At 39.6% G+C, this 20,658-nt stretch overlaps 1 long non-coding RNA gene across 2 annotated transcripts in view; it reads left to right on the top strand.

The window, feature by feature from the left end:
- The window catches only part of LOC149470793 (uncharacterized), a 61,756-nt gene extending 43,371 nt beyond the window's left edge, over window positions 1-18,385 (top strand). The window contains exons 1-3 of one of the 2 annotated variants that reach the window (XR_016308005.1): window positions 8,394-8,477; window positions 9,197-9,323; window positions 17,805-18,385. This is a non-coding gene — a long non-coding RNA (uncharacterized LOC149470793). Of the gene's footprint in view, window positions 1-8,393; window positions 8,478-9,196; window positions 9,324-17,804 lie in introns of those variants that run through there. The other variant, XR_016308004.1, reaches the window with a different exon arrangement.
- The last annotated feature ends 2,273 nt before the right edge of the window (window positions 18,386-20,658 follow it).

The raw sequence follows: 20,658 nt of genomic DNA on the forward strand, positions 1-20,658 counted from the left end.
TCCCTCAATGAACTGTAGCTTCCCAGTGCCAGCAGCACTCATGCAGCCCCAGACCATGACACTCCCACCACCATGCTTGACTGTAGGCAAGACACACTTGTCTTTGTACTCCTCACCTGGTTACCGCCACAAACGCTTGACACCATCTGAACCAAATCAGTTTATCTTGGTCTCATCAGACCACAGGACATTGTTCCAGTAATCCATGTCCTTAGTCTGCTTGTCTTCAACAAACTGATTGCAGGCTCCCTTGTGCATCATCTTTAGAAGAGGCTTCCTTGTGGGACGACAGCCATGCAGACCAATTTGATGCAGTGTGCGGCGTATGGTCTGAGTACTGACAGGCTGACCCCCCACCCCTTCAATCTCTGCAGCAATGCTGGCAGCACTCATATGTCTATATCCCAAATACAACCTCTGGATATGATGCTGAGCATGTGCATTTAACTTCTTTGGTTGACCATGGCGGGGCCTGTTCTGAGTGGAATCTGTCCTGTTAAGCCGCTGTATGTTCTTGGCCACCGTGCTGCAGCTCAGTTTCAGGGTCTTGGCAATCTTCTTATAGCCTAGGCCATCTTTATGTAGAGCAACAATTCTTTTTTTCAGATCCTCAGAGAGTTCTTTGCCATGAGGTGCCATGTTGAACTTCCAGTGACCAGTATGAGAGAGTGAGAGTGATAACACCAAATTTAACACACCTGCTCCCCATTCACACCTGAGACCTTGTAACACTAACGAGTCACATGACACCAGGGAGGGAAAACAGCTAATTGTGCCCAATTTGTACATTTTCACTTAGGGGTGTACTCACTTTTGTTGCCAGCGGTTTAGACATTAATGGCTGTGTGTTGAGTTATTTTGAGGGGACAGCAAATTTACACTGTTATACAAGCTGTACACTCACTACTTTACATTGTAGCAAAGTGTCATTTCTTCAGTGTCGTCACATGAAAAGATATAAAATATTTCCAAAAATGTGAGGAGTGTACTCACTTCTATGAGTTACTGTGTATACTCCAAATGGATGTTCTTTTAGACTAGAGTTGGGACCGCACTATTCAAAGGGGCCTTCATGAGGCAGTACAGCTTCCACTTATACTTCCAAATGTTGTGCAACTAAAATCTATGTTTTTAATGGTTAGACAGTGTAATTTTTTTTTTGTTTTGTTTTTTTTTGTAGTTAGCTGGTTCTTAGATTGTATGCTCTAACGAGCAGGGCCCTCTGTTTCCTCTTGTACCAATATGTATTGTAATTGTAATGACTGCCTTCACTATTGGCGCTATATAAATCCTGTATAATAATAATAATAAGTATGCTGGAAAATACCTTTGTGTTTTTGCTCGATATTATCAGCCCTACCCGAGTTCTCCCCTGCTGGACTGCAGATTGCAGCGCGCTTATGCAGATGAGGAGAGGGGGAGGTTTTCTGTACTCCATTAAGGAAAAATTCAAGCATTTTTGACAACATTCTTTTCAGTGCAATAGAGGCAGTTTTGTCAGCTTACTAAAGGCAGTTAAGTACTCACTGGATTTTTGGCAGCATCAACAGGTATTTTTCCTGTATGTGTATTTGTATAGGGATACAACATGGGGAACTGTGCTGTATTACAGAGATGTACTAAGTTTACATGTTTTTATGTTTCCAAACATTCACTTTGACCTCTTTCACACAGGTGGCAAGGGGACAATAAAAACAAGTGGTTGAGCTGCGGTACTACTGCCTTCCGACTGATCACCTAAAACCTAACGTACAGTCCGTGGGTCTGTACACATGCTTAATCACAGCAAATTTAATGTGACTTGTCGAATTGACCAGTGGCACCACCTGTCAAATTCGCTCATTCGAATCAATGGGTTCGCACCTCAAGTCTAACGCTTGGCTTGCAGCTGTGGTGCATTCATTATATTTTAAATTGCCATTGGCAAAGAAAAAAAGCAAAAATTTGATGAAAAGGCATCCAGGAGTTGGCAGGACCACCTCCTGAATTCCTGCAAGCTACTGCTTAGGCACTCTCTCATAAATGATCCAACGTGGATCGCTTTGCACAGACGGCCATAGAGTTGACCTTGCTTAAGGGACTTATCAGTGGGAGTTAAAGAGGTAAAAACAATAAATGTCATTCAAAGATAACTTGGACAGACTTCATTTAAAGAATACACTTGAATAGTTAACTGATCTCATGTTCAGTTTGAGAACTCCATTTACAAAAACAGAATTTGGTCTGCATGAATCTCTGTACGCCCACCTCTTGTCTCCCAATCTACTCCCATGCCCTGAATTCCAATTAACATTTTCATCCTCTTAAATCTTCATTACTGGGAGTGGGCGAGTTTTAGGAGCGGCAGCACTGGGTACTACTTCGTCCACTTCATCTGACTGCCATCAAAACACTCCTCCTGTACAACTTTTGAAATATAGTCTTTTAGTATTAAAAGAGATACTTGACACAAGGAGATACTTGTCCAAGCATTCAAAAAGTTCATCAGCTTCATTGAGCATTTATTCACACTTTTGTGTTGCAGTGATGCAAGCTTGAAAGCACATGCTAATGCTCGTTAACTCTAGGAGATGAAGAATAATGTGTTATATCATATTCCTCATTCTGGCAGACTTTCTCTAGTCCCCGAAAGCCACTTCTGTAAGGCACCCTGGATTATGGTTGCGTGATGATGTCATCAAGTACAACACAGGGCCAATAGCCCTGCATTGTATGTGAAGACAGTAAAGGATGACCCACAACCTGGAGCGACTGAGAGTGTCAGAGCCTGCTAGAGTGAGGTGTAAGGCAAGGTATTTTCTCCTATCTCACAGAGCTCACAAGCATTTGTCCCTTGAGATGGTGGGGATCCCACTACAAGAGTAGTTATTGGTAATTCCCAGAATTGGGCTTTAAAGGCTTAGCTACTACATACATGAGTTTAATCTCTTGCTTCTATGAGATTTAAAGTGTATCTAAAGCCTAAACTTTATTTTTTTTAGTTTTGGAGTGAAAAAGTTTTGAACCTCTGTCACTTTTTTATGGCCATCTGCCCTGCCTGGACCACTGTCAATAGGACTGAAAGTGAGGAAAAATCTAAACATTTGAGTTGTCACCAAAAGGGGAATGAAGGGGAAATCAACCAATGGGGACACTTGTTCCAGTGACAACTGTGTAAGATGTGATCCTCTTACTTTGTAGAGGTTTCCTCTTACTTCCTGTTGTGTCTACAGAACAGGAAGTGATGGTAAATCTCCCCAATGAGATGGAAAATAAATTAGGTAAGGTTATCCAAAGAGAAGAAAAATTGGGATTTTTGTACTCACTGTAAAGCCCTTTTCTCTGCGTTCACTGAAAGACACAGCCCCTGTCCTTATTTTTGTGGTTCTTCCGTGTTTTACCATCGCTGGCCTGATTCTTTTTTTCTACCTAGTGTCCTTCTTTTGCAGGTGGTACTTTAACCTAACAGTCAGGATCTAAAGATCCAACTGTGTCCTTCAATGATCACAGAGAAAAGGACTTTATGGTAAGTATAAAAATCCTGTTTCTGCTTTTAGATATCCTGTTTTAGACTCTACTTTTTTCCTGTTGTAGATAAACTCAGAACTTGTATTAAAGAGTATGCCAATTACAAACAACCCCAGCAGGAGAGTGCTGCTTGGGTAACACTCACAGCTCAGTTCAATGCAGAGATACAGTGGGTAAAGATGTAGTCCTGGCCAGTCCAGTCCCAAGGGGTAGGCTTCTGAGGATTGTGATTCCCTAGCCTGTCCCTACTCATCTAGAACCTTTCCCTGCCGCTATCACTTTCCCTGACAGATGGGTGCTCTTTCTCTACAGTAGCCAAAATGTGCGTCAGAACCTGGGGGCAGGAACATATAAAGACTTTGCTGACCCAAGATGGCCACTAGAGGTCACCTGGATGCAACGTAGCCAACCGGAACACTGCCTCCAGGAACCAGGAAACAATAGAGAAACCATGTTTCTCCTGACATCCTCTCCAGTCTGTGATGGTCAAGCAGTAGTGGTACAGCTTATTTAATTCATGTTATATTTCCCTGAAGTTTATCTAAAGCCAATTTCCATTTTGGATAGAGTAGGGAATGGTACCACACCTGTGTTTTGCCATTGGTGTTTAATTTGGAAAATTTTCCTGTACTTCTTTTTTTCTACTGACTGAACATGAGAGGAAAGCTTTGTCACTGGAACATTAGCACCTATTAGAAGATTTGCCCTTTATTTCTGTTCTAGTGACAATTCAAAATCTTGGATTTCCCATCACTTTCAGTTCTGATGACATTGGCCATCTGTAGGGATGAACTTGGGTTTCCAAACCTGTCAGTGCCAGCTCAATCAACTGCGGGGTGGATATGCTCATGGCCATATTAGGTCAATGATGTCACAAGCATCCCCATCGCTTTGTGCACGTGAAGCTACGGGGTCCAAAAGCAGCTGATTGAAGTGGCAGTGAGTGGTTCTAACACACTATTCAAAACTAAAAAAAAGTTTTGACTTTAGATACATTTTAATGTACTTCACAGTATTTATATTACAGTGTAACAGTTCTGGCACTTTATTATTTCTTAGAATAATCCTCAGCAGACACCCTATCCACTATAGTGGGCAAAAATATCAGTCATCATTATTGGCTTTAATAAATGTCATTACTTCATGAGATGGGAGTACCTCTGTGCTATTATTTACAGTCATGTCTCCTCTTCTTGTCTCTTCCTGTCCTTCCATTGGTCCTTTATGTCTTTGTGATAGGGTTGTAGCAGATGCCATGGGTGCCTGTATTGTAGTACAGATAGTCAGAGCTCAGGAAAGGCCAATTCACTGGTTACATTCATGGCTCAGATTTCTGTACTCAGCGCTGATAAACTGTATATAAATATCACAGGGCAATCTGCAGCGTAGGTGCTAAAGAAGATGCTTGACAGCAGGTGTGAGTTCAATGAATAGCAGACTTTATCCCTCCGCGGCCTGACTATGGCACTGGTGTAGCAGCTGTTTTCATCCCGTAAATGCTTTAATCCACACTTTAGGTTTTACACCATTTTATGCCTCTTATTTACAAGGAGAGGAACACTAAATATATATATATATTCACATGTGAACGCTTTTTCTTTTTTGTCATAAAACATTTGCTTAAAATACTTTTATATTGTACTGTGTAGTTCTGCCTTCCTTTCTTCCTATTTTTATATCTTTCATTTTCTCTTTCTTCCTTTTCTTTCTTTCTTTTTTTCTTCCTTTCTTTCTTTCTTTCTTTCTTTCATTCTTTCTTTTTATTCCCTTCCTTCCTGACTTCCTTCCCTCCTTCTTTCTTTCATATATATATACAGTTGCAAGAAAAAGTATGTGAACCCCTTGGGATTATGTGGAGTTTTGCATGAATTGGGCATAAAATGTGCTCTGAACGTCATCTAAGTCACAACAATAGAAGAACACAGTCTGCTGAACATAATACTACACAAACATTAGATGTTGCCATGGTTTAATTGCACATAACATGTAAACATTAACAGTGCAGGGAGGAAAAAGTATGTGAACCTTTGGACTTAATAACTGGTTGACCCTCCATTGGCAGCAATAACCTCAACCAAACATTTCCTGTAGTTGCAGATCAGACCTGCACAACGATCTGGAGTAATTTTGGACCACTCCTCTTCACAAAACTGTTTCAGTGTAGCAATATTCTTGGGATGTCTGGTGTGAATCGCTCTCTTAAGGTCATGCCACAGCATTTCAATCGGGTTGAGGTCAGGACTCTGACTGGGCCACTCCAGAAGGCGTATTCTGTGCTGTTGCAGCCATTGTTTTGTTGAATTACTTGTATGCTTTGGGTCATTGTCCTGTTGCATCACCCATCCTCTGCGGAGTTTCAGTTGGCGGACAGATGGTCGTACGTTTTCCTGCAAAATGTCTTGATAAACTCTGGAATTCATTTTCCCATCAATGACAACAATCCGTCCAGGCCCTGAGGCAGCAAAGCAGCCCCAAACCATGATGCTCCCTCCGCCATGTTTTACAGTGGGGATGAGGTTTTGATGTTGGTGTGCTGTGCCTTTTTTTCTCCACACATAGTGTTGTGTGTTCTTCCCAAACAACTCAATCTTGGTTTCATCTGTCCACAGTATATTTTGCCAGTAGTGCTGTGGAACATCCAGGTGCTCTTTTGCAAACTTCAAACGTGCTGCAATATTCTTTTTGGACAGCAATGGCTTCCTCCGTGGTGTCCTCCCATGTACTCCATTCTTGTTTAATGTTTTCCTTATTGTAGATGTGTCAACAAAAATGTTAGCATGTGCCAGAGATTTCTGTAGGTCTTTAGCTGACACTCTGGGATTCTTCTTTACCTCATGCAGCATTCTGCGCTGTGCTCTTGCAGTCATATTTACAGGACGACCATGTCTAGGGAGAGTAGCAACAGTGCTAAACTTTCTCCATTTGTAGACAGTCTGTCTTTCCGTGGACACATGAACATCAAGGCTTTTCGAGATACTTTTGTAACCCTTTCCAGCTTCATGCAAGTCAACAATTCTTGATCGTAGGTCTTCTGAGAGCTCTTTTCTGCAAGGCATGGTTCACATCAGACAGTGCTTCTTGAAACCAGTAAACCCAAAACAGGTGTGTGTTTTTTAAGGGCAGGACAGCTGTCAGCAACACATCCAATATCATCACACTGATTGGAGTCAAGGTTGGCTCACTCCTGGCTCCAATTAGCTCTGGGAGAAGTCATTAAGCTAGGGCCTCACATACTTTTTCCTCCCTGCACTGTGAATGTTTACATGTTATGTGCAATTAAACCATGGCAACATCTAATGTTTGTGTAGTATTATGTTCAGCAGACTGTGTTCTTCTATTGTTGTGACTTAGATGACGTTCAGAGCACATTGTATGATCAAATTCATGCAAAACTCCACGTAATCCCAAGGGGTTCACATACTTTTTCTTGCAACTGTATATATATATATATATATATTTCATGTTCTCTTCTTTTCCTATTTTTCTTTTTGTTTATTTCCTTTATACCATTCTATTCTTCCTTCCTTCCTTCTTGTAAATCTTTCATTTTCTCTTTCTTTCTTCCTTTCCTTTCCTTTTTTTCCTCTTTCATTCATTCTTTTTTATTACCTTCCTTCCTTCCTCTTTTTCTCTTTCTCCCTTTCCTTTCTTTGTCTTTCCTTCTTTCTTTTTATTCCTTTCCTTCCTCCATCCCTTCCTTTTCTTTCTTTCTTTCTTTCTTTCTTTCTTTCTTTCTTTCTTTCTTTCTTTCTTTCTTTCTTTCTTTCTTTCTTTCTTTCTTTCTTTCTTTCTTTCTTTCTTTCTTTCTTCCTTCCTTCCTTCCTTCCTTCCTTCCTTTATATTTTTCTTTCATTTTCTCTATACCATCTTTTTCAACCTTATATTTCTATATGCATCTGTCTTGGAACGTTCTCTCTTTGTACTCACAAGAGTATCTATCTATCTATCTATCTATCTATCTATCTATCTATTTATCTATCTTTCTATCTATAATTCTAATTCAGCTCTGCTAAATGATTTTAAAAACAAAATAATGATGTCAGATTATCCAGAAAATACCTGGCTGGAAACAAGGAAAATCTATTCCCTAATTAAATATACACTGAGCTTCACATGAGTTTTCTAAAAAGCACCTGACCACATCAAACAGAGCTGTATGGGGCCAGGAACTTTCCCACATGAGCAGAGATGAGTCAGCGGGCACAACACACACAGGGGGGCCAGCAGGAAACCCTGACTTCTCCATCACAGCTTTCACTCACTGGCAGGCCGGGTGTTACTGACACACCAACACTGTCCTTCAGACACTCCAGTGTCAAAACCACTTCCTACAAATCTCATATGTACATATATGTGCCAGCTGTCTCTGCTTTCCAGGGACTGAGCTTTACATTTGTCCCAAGAAATTTGCATCCAATGAAATACCTGCATTCCAGTGTTTTTTAAATAAACACACTCTATTTTTGCATGGCAGGTGTAATTATCATAAAGGAGGCAACTGACATAAGATAAGATCTGCCTGATTTCAGCCAGATCAGCAGTTATGGAAATTTCAGCAATTACTTAAAAATTAAAAAAAAAAAGAAAATTTGGGCACCATACCCCCCATATCCAACTATCATTTAGTATCTGTATAAAATTTAAAGTGGACCTCTGGCCAAAAAATTACACAGAGTTATATATGTATAGTATATATATAAAATCCAAAAGAAAGAGCGAAATATTTGTACTACAGACTTTGCTGTGCACCTGGTAAGAGTATCTGTGATATACAGTAATTAATCAACATACAGTATCCAGTTGTACCCAACCATTGCCTATAATCAATGATAATGAGGATATCCAACAAAATGTTTTATGTCATTCCAGGTTTGGATTCCTATTGGGCTTGATGGTCAAATATAAAAAACTCAAAGTCCATATGACATAAGCCTTTAGTGTCATGAACTGGTTGATATCATAATTTTCAGGTAAACATACATGAGTCAATTTCCAACAACCTGGTCTTAGTGTTGAGCCAGGCATGAACATGTCATAAATAAAAATGTCCTCCATCATGTGTAAATGCCCCAAAATAGTGTCATTCGCCAAAGGTATTTGTATTAGGTGATATCACAGGCAGTGAATTTCAGCCTCAGCAAACTCATGTTCCAGTCTGAGGAATCCTTACACTCATAATTACAATGTCCAAGCATATATAGATATCAGTTAGATCTAGTATTCAAAACCCAAAAAGACTAACCATGTCCATGCGATTACAGTATATGAAAATGAGTTGGATCTTACCGATGTGTTATTCAGTATCTTCAGTTCCAAGTCTGGTTTCAGCTTTGTATCAGAATTAGCACTTGGGATGGCTGAGCACTTGACGTGGATTGACTACATCATGAGATATCAGTATCAGCCCAATACAAGCCCAGTTTAATTAGGGCTACATATATTGAAGTAAATCAACATCCCATTTTTGTGTCTAAATAGATACTTGGATTTTATTCCAAAATGTTTTGCCTTCTATAGGTTTAATATTTATTTCAAGTTTGAATGATATGATGCACAATCATGTATTGGGGGCAGGGCCCTGCAACATTTTTAATTGTTTTTAATTATGTCTTTTATGTGAAATAAAAATGTAACATTATATACTATGTATATATTGTATATTTCTATACATATATTGCTTTTTTCCCAGTGACAAGCTGGCACTTGCCCTCCTGAGCATTTTCTTGTGAGACCTGGGACTCTTACTTTCCACAGGATCTTGCTGGAAAGACCAGTGACATCACCCTCGTCTAGGTACCATGGGCAGAAGCCAAAGTGTAAGCTAAGTATATGTACAGTATATCTTTATTTATTTTTTTTCTAATTTGTGATCTTATTTTTACAGGTGATACTTTTTTTTCTGTGGGTCTAAAAGATAAGCGGACTATGATGCAAGGGTTATGCTTCACATAGCGCCCATTCACACCATGTCCGCACTAGAATCGCTCAGGAACGCACTGTGCAATTCAACTCTCATGAAAAACATACTGCTTTTATGATCTGCAGTGGGTGTCAATAAAATCTTAATGGCACCCCAAACGCAGACACCTGCCTACACAGGTGCTTTTGTACCATGAGATCTGGTTACAGTGCATTTTAAAACGTAGTGCATGCACTACTTTTGGTGTGGTGCAGTGCGATTTGAGCCCACTCAAAATGAATGGGCTTGAAATTGCACCGCACAGAGCCGCATGTAAATCGCCCAGGAATGCACAGTGCGTTTCTATGTGATTCTGATGCAGGTCTGGTGTGAGCTGGCCCTAAATCTTTCACATATCCAAATTATTGCATTTGTTTATTTGGAAAGCCAATACATAGGCTGTTGATGGCAGATAAAACATACTGTATGTTGGTTTAACCAATAACATTAGCATATAAATTCGTCATGGTCCTCATAACTGGGGGCACAGCCGGGGTGTGTCCTTTACTTTGTGCTAAAATTTGTCCAGTTTTCCTAGTTGGGAGGAGAAAGTAAAGAGGTATAAGTTCCCACAATTGCTCTCTAATAAATACAGACCTGATTTTCCCTATGGATGGAATTAGGTTATATTTACGCATGTAGTATTTTCATAGTTACTAGCATTGAGTCATTCAAACACATACACTTTATGTGGTTATTAAAAATGAATTATTAACATATTAATGATGGATAAGACAGCCTGCTGATATGAATGAGCTCTTACAAATGAGAGGCAGGAGTAGGAGCTATCATGAATCAGCAAAGATATAATGGAGTATTGGTTGACTCGGCAGAGGCTCTAAATCAGAAAAAAGAATGTCTGAGTAGAAGGAAAGAGTGGACCTTATCTGTAAAGGCTTGTTTTAGGATGAGTAAGTGAACACTTGCTGCGGCTGGACACACAATGATAGAAGAAAGCATTATGCCTCCAAGATGAGTAATTTTCCAGTTATGTTATGCATTGTAGATGCTGAGCTCATACTACATTGGGAATAGTGATTACTGTGTACATCTAAGTTTTAGCAGAACCTTTTAAGATGGGCCAATAATAGTGCTAAATAATATGCTGTCAGCTTCCAATTCAGGCTAGAGTGGAAGTGTCTCATGATAGCCCAACCCTACCCAACAAAGTATTCTTCCCATCCTACCTCCCTTGCCTTCCCCTCACTGTAATAGTCCACCTTGGGTAAGCCCCAGAGTCAAGAGGGGTTGGAGCTTACTCAGGTGATTGAAGCCATAGTTCCCACCACTTGACATTGTTCCTGCCTAACAACTGACTGTTCAGGTAAGAGTACTGTCACATGCTGCACCATTAGAACATTGGAGTGAGCACTAACAAGACCTCATCTGGAATATGCAGTTCAGTTTTGGGCCCCAGGTCACAAATAATTGGGGAACTGGAGAAAGTGCAGAGAATGGCAACCAAACTGGTAAGAAGCATGGAGGAGCTCAGCTATGAGGAAAGATTAGAGGAACTGAATTTATTCTCTCTTGAGAAGATTAATGGGGAAATGATCAGCATGTATAAATACATAAGTGGCCTGTGTAGTGAACTAGGGGTAAAGTTTTCTTTTCACTTTAAGGTCCTTACAACAGACAAGGAGGCATCCTTTATGTCTGGAAGAAAAGAGATTTAACCTCCATCCAAGGAAAGGTTTCTTTACAGTAGGAGCTGTGAAAATGTGGAATAGACTCCCTCAGAAACTAGTTCTGGGCAGCTCAGTAGACTATATTTAAAAAGAGCTGGATGTACTCTTAAATGCACAACATATAACTGGATACTGATATTTTTAGGGAATAACATCAGGGATTGTTGATCCTGGGAATATCTGATTGCCTGTTGGGGGATCAGAAAGAAATTTATTTTTCCCCTGCTAGAGCAAATTGGATCATGTTTTTTTTTTGCCTTCCTCTGGATCAACTGTGGGTATAGTATTTTCTATACAGAGATTTTCTAGTTAGTGTATATTTTTTTTTCTGTTGGTTGAATTAGATGGAATAGTGTCTGTTTTTTAAACCTAACTTTGGGAGGGCTCTGTCAGAGCTGGGAGCCTGCACGGGAATGAGAAATGTTCTTTCAGTCTTCCCTGAATGGGCATGGTGCTTCTTTAAAACTCCAGCATTCTGTCCCTCTGAAGTCTGATCCACTTGAATTTCTGAAGTGCGATGTAAGGTAAAGTAAGGTAAAGTGAACCTGTGAACACTTAAAACATCCAATCATGTGAGGTCTCCTTTCCACCTTTTACGTAGTGGTGCTTTACCATAGACATGTTACCATGCGGTAGTTTATGCATTATGGTGCATTGCCTTAAAGTTCACCTTTTTACCAAAAATAATAAATGCATATTTTTTGCAGGTAAAAAAATTTGCTTTTATTATTTTTGGTTGCAGGAGCCTGTAAAGCATTGCACTAGCGATCAGCAGATCGCTGATGCCATGCAGGTCTTCTGAGGATCTGTCAGTATATCAGCTTGCCTGTATGGGATGTATGGGCAAGCAGATATACTGACAGGAAGATTCAATGAACTACCAAAGTGCTCCACAGTGCCATGGTAGCTCATTGGAAACTACAAGTTGATAGACGCTTAGGCTGTCGGGACTTGTAGTTCATTCATTCACAGAACACTGTGAATGAATGATGCGGCTGTGTGGGCGGAGCCCCGCACAGCCATGCTGTTGTTAGAAAGTTCCCTGTCACAGGGAGGGAGTGGGTAAAGTTCCCTGTCACAGGGAGGGAGGGGGGGGGCAGCAGCTGCAGCATTGGGAACAGGTTTCATGTTCCACCTTAAAAACGGGTGGAACATGTAATATGTTCCCAAAGGTGAACTTATCCTTTAAGGCAGCCCAACCCAACACAGGTGGTACACCACCACAGTACCATATCACAATACGCAGGTGGTTCACATCTATGCATTGAGGAGTGCTAAAATGAGCAAAAGTTGAAGTGCCGAGACAACGTCATCCAGTGCCCAGGGAGAAGATGCCATATTGTACCCCCTTCTGCCCTGGTTTATTATTCAGGAGTCCTCACGCACCCAGATGCCATGACTCTTGTCTCAGCATCACTGCACAGCTCTGAGTTCACCAATCTGGATTCATGTGGAAACAGAAGAGTGCAGTGATGTATTGGAACCTTCCTAATGTGTGATTGTAAATTGCTCCAGACCAGCCAGAAGCAGCAAAATACAGGGTATGCTTGTGATAAGGAGGACACAGCTCATCACACATCACCTCCCCACGCTACACCTGGGTCAGCTACTCCTCTCACCTCCCGTCATCCCCGTCCTTGTTGGCAAGGTTTGTCATTGTACTATTCAATATGAAGGGTACACAAAGGCACCTCATACCAAATCGTTCCTTACTCCACCTTTTACTACGCATTACCACAAGGCACAGGTGTAAAGCCAGCCATCAACCTTGACGTACATGATTGGATTGTTAGTAAATCAGAGTACATGTCCAGATTCAATAAATGTGACCCTGAGACACAAGTTACTGAACTTTTTGGCAATCTTTTACATTTATTCTTCCTCCTCCCCCCTCTTTTTTTTTTTATTTACTATTGTAACTGATATATTTGCTTTGCTTTGTGATATCCCCTAATTCATAGAAATCACAATGGCATCAAATAAATAACTACACAAACAGTATTATAAAATATACTGCCTTGCTAATCAAATATATAATAATAATATTTTATTATTACTACTACTACTAATAATAATAATAATAACAATAATAGAAGTAATGATTATGATTGATATAATATTACTGTTAAATATTATTTTATTAATAGTATTAATCATTATCTTAACTATAATATTCACAGAAAAGATTCAGAATACTCAGCCCCATAAAACAACATTTCCTTTTTCCTTCTTGTTAGATGCAAATACAAAAAATAAGGAAAAGTAAAATAAAATAGCAACTGATATGTGAATCACCACAACACCTGTCATCTGCTAAAATATTTCAAAAGTCAAGAAAGCCTCATCAACCAGAAAAAAATAAACTACCCAAAGAAACAGATGCTATACTTTTGATCACTGTTCGTCCTATACTAAAAGATATGACAGCTGCATTCTGATTGGTTGTCAAGAATAACGCAATGTCCTTCCTCTTGAAGCTGATCCATACCCATCACAGCAGACAATAAAAGGAGAAGACCACTTACCTCTTGGCCTCTTACATCAGAAAAGACTCAGATTCGGAAACAGATCCATTCTTAGTGTTTCCTCTCGCTGCATTATCATTCACCCGACCTTGATGCAAACAGATTAATTGCGCTCGGCTACTAAGAGTCGAGATAAAAGCAGATTAATTTTAATTCACTTGTGAGTGATTCTGTGATAAAGCCCATCATTTAAAGTCCTGCACGGATGAAGTACAAGTGAATCAGAGTATGCATGCTGCATGGGGCCAAATGCTCAGTTAAAATTAGACTAGTGAATGCAAACCACAAACTGACAAATGGCAAAGTTATGTCAAAGTATGTCTTATTCTGAAGTGGTGTGTAACAGGCTCCTGGAAGCCCCCTTATCTCCCTCCCCCTCTTTTGGGGAGGAGAAGGGTCTGGCTTTAAAAAGTAAAGGGTCAGGCACATGGATAGAAGAAAGTTTAGTCCTGATACAAGGTGTAGGGCAAATTAATGGTGCTTGAATTATTTGTGTGCGTTCACAGGAAATAATTAGTAATTCAGCAATGTTGTTTCAGCTGTTTATTATCTTCTGCTTGTTATATTTAATACCTAATATTAGACAGGAACATTTTACACCTTACCTGTGTTAAAAAATAAAAGAAAATTGAAAAAGTTAAAGCTGAACTCTAGATGTAAAGGGGACAGAGTAATGCAGCTCTATCTATTAATTGGACAGCACAGTGGCTAAATGGTTAGCACTTCCATCTGGCAGTACTAGGGTTGTTGGTTCGAATCCCAGCCACAGCACCTCCTGCCTGGAGTTTGTATGTTCTCCCTGTGCCTGCGTGGGTTTCCTCCAGGTACTCGGGTTTCCTCCCACACTCCAAAGACATGCTGGTAGGTTAATTGGATCCTGTCTAAATTGGCCCTAGTATGTGTATGTATGAATGTAAGTTAGGGCTCATTCATACTTGGCTGTTTTACCAACGCTTGCCAAACGCCCCTATAGCATTTGGCAAGCGTTGGTCCGGCGTTTGCGGATCGTTTTTTAACGCTCGGCAAACGCTCCGCAAACGCTGCATGCGCGGTTTAGCGGCGGTTGCTAGGCGTTTGTGGAGCAGAGCAATGCAGTTTGAATGGTGTTACCGCTCCGCAAATGCCCCGCAACCGCACCGCAAATGCCGGCTGGGCGTTTGCGGAGCGGCACCATAGACTAGAATAGGAGGCTTCAACACCTCCTGACTCGACCAGAGGCATCCGTTTTGCAATGACGCGACACGACGCAAACACTCCTGTTAGAACAGCACCATGTGCTGTAATGTGCAGAATTGGCAGAGGCGTTTGGGAAGAGGTAAAAACGCTTCCCAAACTCCTCTCTGCCGCCTGCACACAACGCTAGTGTGAACGTAGCCTTAGGGACCTTAGATTGTACACCCCTTGAGGGTTAGGGACTGATGTGAATGTGTAATATATATGTAAAGCGCTGCGTAAATTGACGGCACTATATAAGTACCTGAAATAAATAAATAATACGTCAAGATGAACTCTAGGGTAAGCAAACTAAAGGCTCCATGTACACTGCAGCGGATAAACTCACATTTAGGAGCTTATCTGCATTTTTTTTCAGCAGCCCCTGAACTCTCCCTAATGTGTTCCTATGTGTCCATGTACACATCTTCGTTTACAGTCGTTTACAGGCAGTTAAGTTTAAAGTTGTTTTTTTGAACGCACCAAACTTGCGTTCAGGAGTAGATTTTATCAGCGTTTCAAAAGCCAAATGCTTGGAAACGTGTGTAAATGTGGCTAACCACGGTTATAAGCGTTTGCATTTGGAAATTTATTTTTTAACACTTCCATTTCCAGATGCTGCCCAGAGCATTTTTCATCATGAAAAATGCATGCAAAGCATTTTCCCGGTACTAAAATGGACCTGGTACACCATACTTTGAGGTTTTGCATGAAAGAAAATATGTTAGACATTGCTAATTTCTGCACAGAAATGAGCTGGAACACATCCAAACACCACAAAAAAAAAAAAAAAAAAAAAAAAAAAGAGCTAATCTCAACACATACTGCTCTCTCTGCTTCTACTCTCTCTATTTCTCTCAAACAGTCTGAAATAGTTAATAATTTACCATTTTCCAGTGCATTCTGGGCATTTGGGAGGTTCTCCTGTGTTTATCTTTAAAAAATGCTTCTGAATGCAAACGCTCATAAATGCGGCTAAACACGCATAAACGCAGTATGCAAACGCTGCAAAACTGATGTTTTTTTAACCTGCGTTTTCCTGCTGTCAATTTCCAGCGTTCAGAAGAGTTCTCCAAATGCACCGTGTACATGGAGCCAACAAGTGAAACTGCTTCAGAGAAAGATCCACTCAACTGCCAGACAGGGCTGCACTTTGTGGCAGTGCTGTGTAAATCCCAAGACTGAATGAGTAGTAATATAATAATACTGTATGTATTTTTATCTGCGTATTTAGTGGTTTTGCTTGGAGTTCATCCTTAAAGGGAAATTGTCAACCTCATGCCATCTCAGCAGGTTTTGACATGAGCAGGGGCGGACTGACAACTCATGGGGCCCCCGGGCAATAGGGGATCTTGGGGCCCCTGTATCCTTGCCCAAACTCTAAAAAACCTATGAAAAAGGTACCAGGGGCATCTCATGGGGCCCCCTACTGACACCGGACCCTTGGGCAGTGCCTGAGTTTCCAAATGGTCAGTCCGTCCCTGAATATGAGGATATGACTGTAGATAGATTGTAAGCTCCAAGGAGCAGGGCCCTCGAACCCCTCTTGTATTGTTTTGTTACTGTATTGTCTCATGTACTGTCCCCCACTATAATGTAAAGCGCTGAGCAAACCTTTTGGTGCTATATAAATACTGTATAATAATAATAATAATAATGGATATTCATCTTTTTTATCCTGGTCTGGGAATCATGATCTCGATGTAGTCAAAAGTTAACCAAAATTTTGAAAAACGAAAACCTAGAAGTTCAGAATAATGGATAGAAAAGGACAAGCCCCTACCTAAAGATTGCTGTCTTTTTACACCTTGGCCAGAATGACAAATAAATACTAACATGATTTTTGTAATAATAAGAGCTATGTTTTTTTTCAATTCTTAAAAATGTTTATATTTTATTATTAACATAAATTACATTTGATTGGAGCATTTTCAGATGGTCTGATAACCAACATTTCACTTCTTTAAAGCTGGTGAAAATCTCAGTGATTCCTGAAAACTGTAAAAAAAAATTGCACAATAATGGAGCTGTTGTTCATAGCAAGCAGCAATGTTCTCTTTAATTTCAAACGATATGTTTGAGTATTGGCTAAAATTTAATTTTGTATTCTTTTTTTTTCTTTTTATTATTATAAATATTATTATTAGTAGCAGTGGTGGTAGAAGTAGTAGTATTATACCAAATTTAGATTTACAGTAGTCATGAACCATTCCCAACATATGCTTTTGAAGCTAGCTTTTTAACCACTTGATCTCCATAAGGTCTTACCCTCTTCATGATCAGGCTGTTTAGCACTACGCTACTTTAATTGGTAATTGTGCGATCATGCAACACTGTAGCCATATGAAATTTTTATTTTTTTTTTTCATACTAATAGAGCTTTCTTTTGGTGGTATTTGATCACCACTGGGTTTTTATTTTTTGTTATATAAATTAATAAATACTGAAAAATTAAAAAAAAAATTACCTTCTGCTATAAAACATATGAAAAAAAAAGTTGCATTATAAATTTAGGTCAAAATGTATTCTGCTACATGTCTTTGGTAAAAATAAAATCCTGATAAGTTTATATTAATTGGTTTATGTGAATGTTACAGAGTCTACAAACTATGGTATATATTTTTATACTAGTAATGGCTGTGATCATCGACTTATAGTGAGACTCTGATAGTGCGGCGGGCAATCTGACACTAACTGGCACTGAGTGGGAACTGACTAACTGACACTGACATCACCACTAACTGACACTAATACAGTGATCAGTGCTAAAACTATACACTGTCACTGTACTAATGACACTGGCTGGGAAGGGGTTAACATCTCAAGGTAATAAAGGGGATAGGTGTGCCTAACAAGTGTTAATGTGTGTAATATGTGCCGCTTTTACTAAAAATCTGTTTGTTTCTCCTTAAGGTGGCACTGTCTCTTTAAGAAGAGAGTAAAGAGGTTGCAGCCAACAGCCTCTTACCACTATGCAGTCAGTTGTGAAGCCTCCTCCTGTTCTCTGGTGTCCAGAACCCTGGACATTCAAGGGGTACCTCCTGCAGAACACATGGCTTTATCAGAAAATCTGGATGATCCCTTATGAAGTCAGTGATGCCCCTTTCCTCCAGCTCACTGGATCTCCCTGAGGGCAGCAGGCTCTGAGTGAATGCGGCAGCACACTCCAACTCCGCACTGAACTCTGGCAACAATCAGCATCTCTGAGTCAGCATACTCCAAATGTCACCTCTCACTTCTCATGTGAGAAGCCTTCACTACAGGTCTCCTTCCTTTTTCCTCCTCTACCAGCACACTATGTCTCCTGAGACTTGTAGTTCCACGCAGTACTTTGCTTAATCACATCAATACCGGACACTTTTACCCCCTTCCTGCCCAGGCCCATTTTCAATTACAATTGCGTTGTCATGCAACACTGTACCCAAACTAAATTTTCATCATTTTGTTCACACAAATAGAACTTTCTATTGATTCTATTAAATTGTATTTAATCACCTCTGGGTTTTTTATTTTTTACTAAATAAACAAAAAAAAATCAAACATTTTGAAAAAAAGAAACACTTTTTCTTTGTTTCTGTTATAAAATTTTGCAAATAAAGAATAGTTCTTCATAAATTAAGGCCAAAATGTATTCTGCTAAATTTCTTTGGTGAAAATAATCCAAATCAGTGTATATTATTTAGTCTATAGGAAAGTTTTAGAGTCCATAAACTATGGGATATATATCTGAAAATTGATCAATCCTGATGTACTGACGGCCGATCTAATTTCTTGAGGCCCAGAAATGTCAGGACAATACAGATACCCCCCAAATGACTCCTTTTTGGAAAGTAGAAAGTCCAAGGTATTTAGTAAGAGGCATTGAAAGTTCTTTTGAAATTGTAATTTTTTTGTCATAATTTGTTGGAAAAATAAGAAATTCAAAATACTTTTTCATATTTTTTTTTAACATACTGTAACCAGTGCAGTACAGTGTCATCATATAACTGATGTAGCAGTGATCAGGGAAATTCAAAATCATTTTTCAATTTTTTTTTTTTTTTACATACTGTCACCAGTGCAGTAAAGCATCATCATATAACTGATGTAGCTGTGATCAGGAAAACTGACTGGTGACAGTACGAAAACAAAAAGCTAATCATTGTTTCCATTTTTTTTTCTTGTTACTTTTTTTAACAATTTTTTTTTTAGCACACGGTGACCAGTGCAATATAATGTTAACATAGCAACATTGTACTACTCTGGGAAAGTGATCAAGATTTTTTTTTACACATTCTAATTGCTTATAGTAATGAATTTCACTGGTCTAAGCAAGCATTTTTCCTGAATGAAATAGATTCATTCAATATGTACTATTGTGATTAGCTGTGATTGGCCATAGCTAATCACATGGTACAGATGGGCTGTGATTGGCCCTGTCTGTACTGCGATCACTGTGACCAATCATAGCTAGCAATACAGCTGTACATAATGAATGGCATGAATCAAAAGCCATTCATTGTTTACAATTGTCATGTGATCTAATGTGATTGGTCACAGCAAACATTGGTACCAGCAGTGGGCCGCTACAGAACAGACCTTAACTGATCAATTTTCTGTGAGCCATCTATGCTCTGTGATCAGTTAAGGTCTGTTGTTTTAAAATTTTAGACATTGTTATGATGATTTCTTAACACCAGAGGATGTCATAACGACCTCATTATGCAATTTTCACGCTATATAAGGAATGGAAAAATGCCCCCCCCCAGTTCTGATGAAGTCTGCGATGATTGGCAGACGAAACGCATCAACGTAGTGACATCATCACGTCCACACATCACGTATGCTGAAGCCTCCATGCTGGGGATGACGCACGTTACATGCCTCCACGATGGAAAACTACATGGCGAAACGGAAACTAACTTCTATGATGCCATGATTTTTGAGCACTTTCAGCCACTTTTGCTGACATCTGAGCTGCTATGAAAGCCTTCACTGGCAAGTACCCTTAGTCATGCACAGCGAAATGAAGTATTTATTGGCTATAGTGATCCCGGAAGATGCATAGTGAGCTGACAGTAAGTGTTTACTCTGGAATCACTTTCCTACTTGGCTCTTACTTGAATCCACACTACCGGTAATTCTGTAGGCTTTGCTCTCTAAGACTGACTGGGACTTTTCTTCTATACCACCTGCACAGTGCCTATGCAAATGGACTACTTATATTTATTAAGTATGTCTAAGGGGGTCAACCCTACCTATTGAAAGCATGATACGTGGCTATCTCACCCAATTCTTTTGATTTATCTTTGTTCACCCATCTCAGATGTTATTGAGCGATTTCTATATACAGCTGTTCTATTATCAAAGAGAGATCATCCGACACTGAACGCTATCCACATACATCTGGTACACTATCAATGAAAGATCGATTGATAATCGTGATGGTGAGACACTTTGGAATCATTATGTGTCCTCAATGTTTTTTGGACTTTAACATACTACTGAATCAATAGCCACTGTCATTGTCATTCGAACTGTAAATGCATGACTATACCTCTGACATCTGAACCAGTGCATCGATTTTTTATTTATTGCCTTACTGTTCACTGAATTTTGTTGATCTTTCAGGACTGACTTTATCTACTACTTCATCATCACTACTACAATATCATTCATGGTTGATGAATACCCACAAGTGGTGAGATAATATTTATTCCACTGTTTATGCAATCACTGGAGGTCAGCATGGTACTATAGCCAAGAGGATGTAATATCCTGATTGTAG

Source organism: Staurois parvus, unplaced genomic scaffold, assembly GCF_062004578.1.
Source record: "Staurois parvus isolate SC_StPar_1 unplaced genomic scaffold, SC_StPar_1.0 ptg000031l, whole genome shotgun sequence".
Lineage (NCBI taxonomy): Eukaryota > Metazoa > Chordata > Amphibia > Anura > Ranidae > Staurois > Staurois parvus.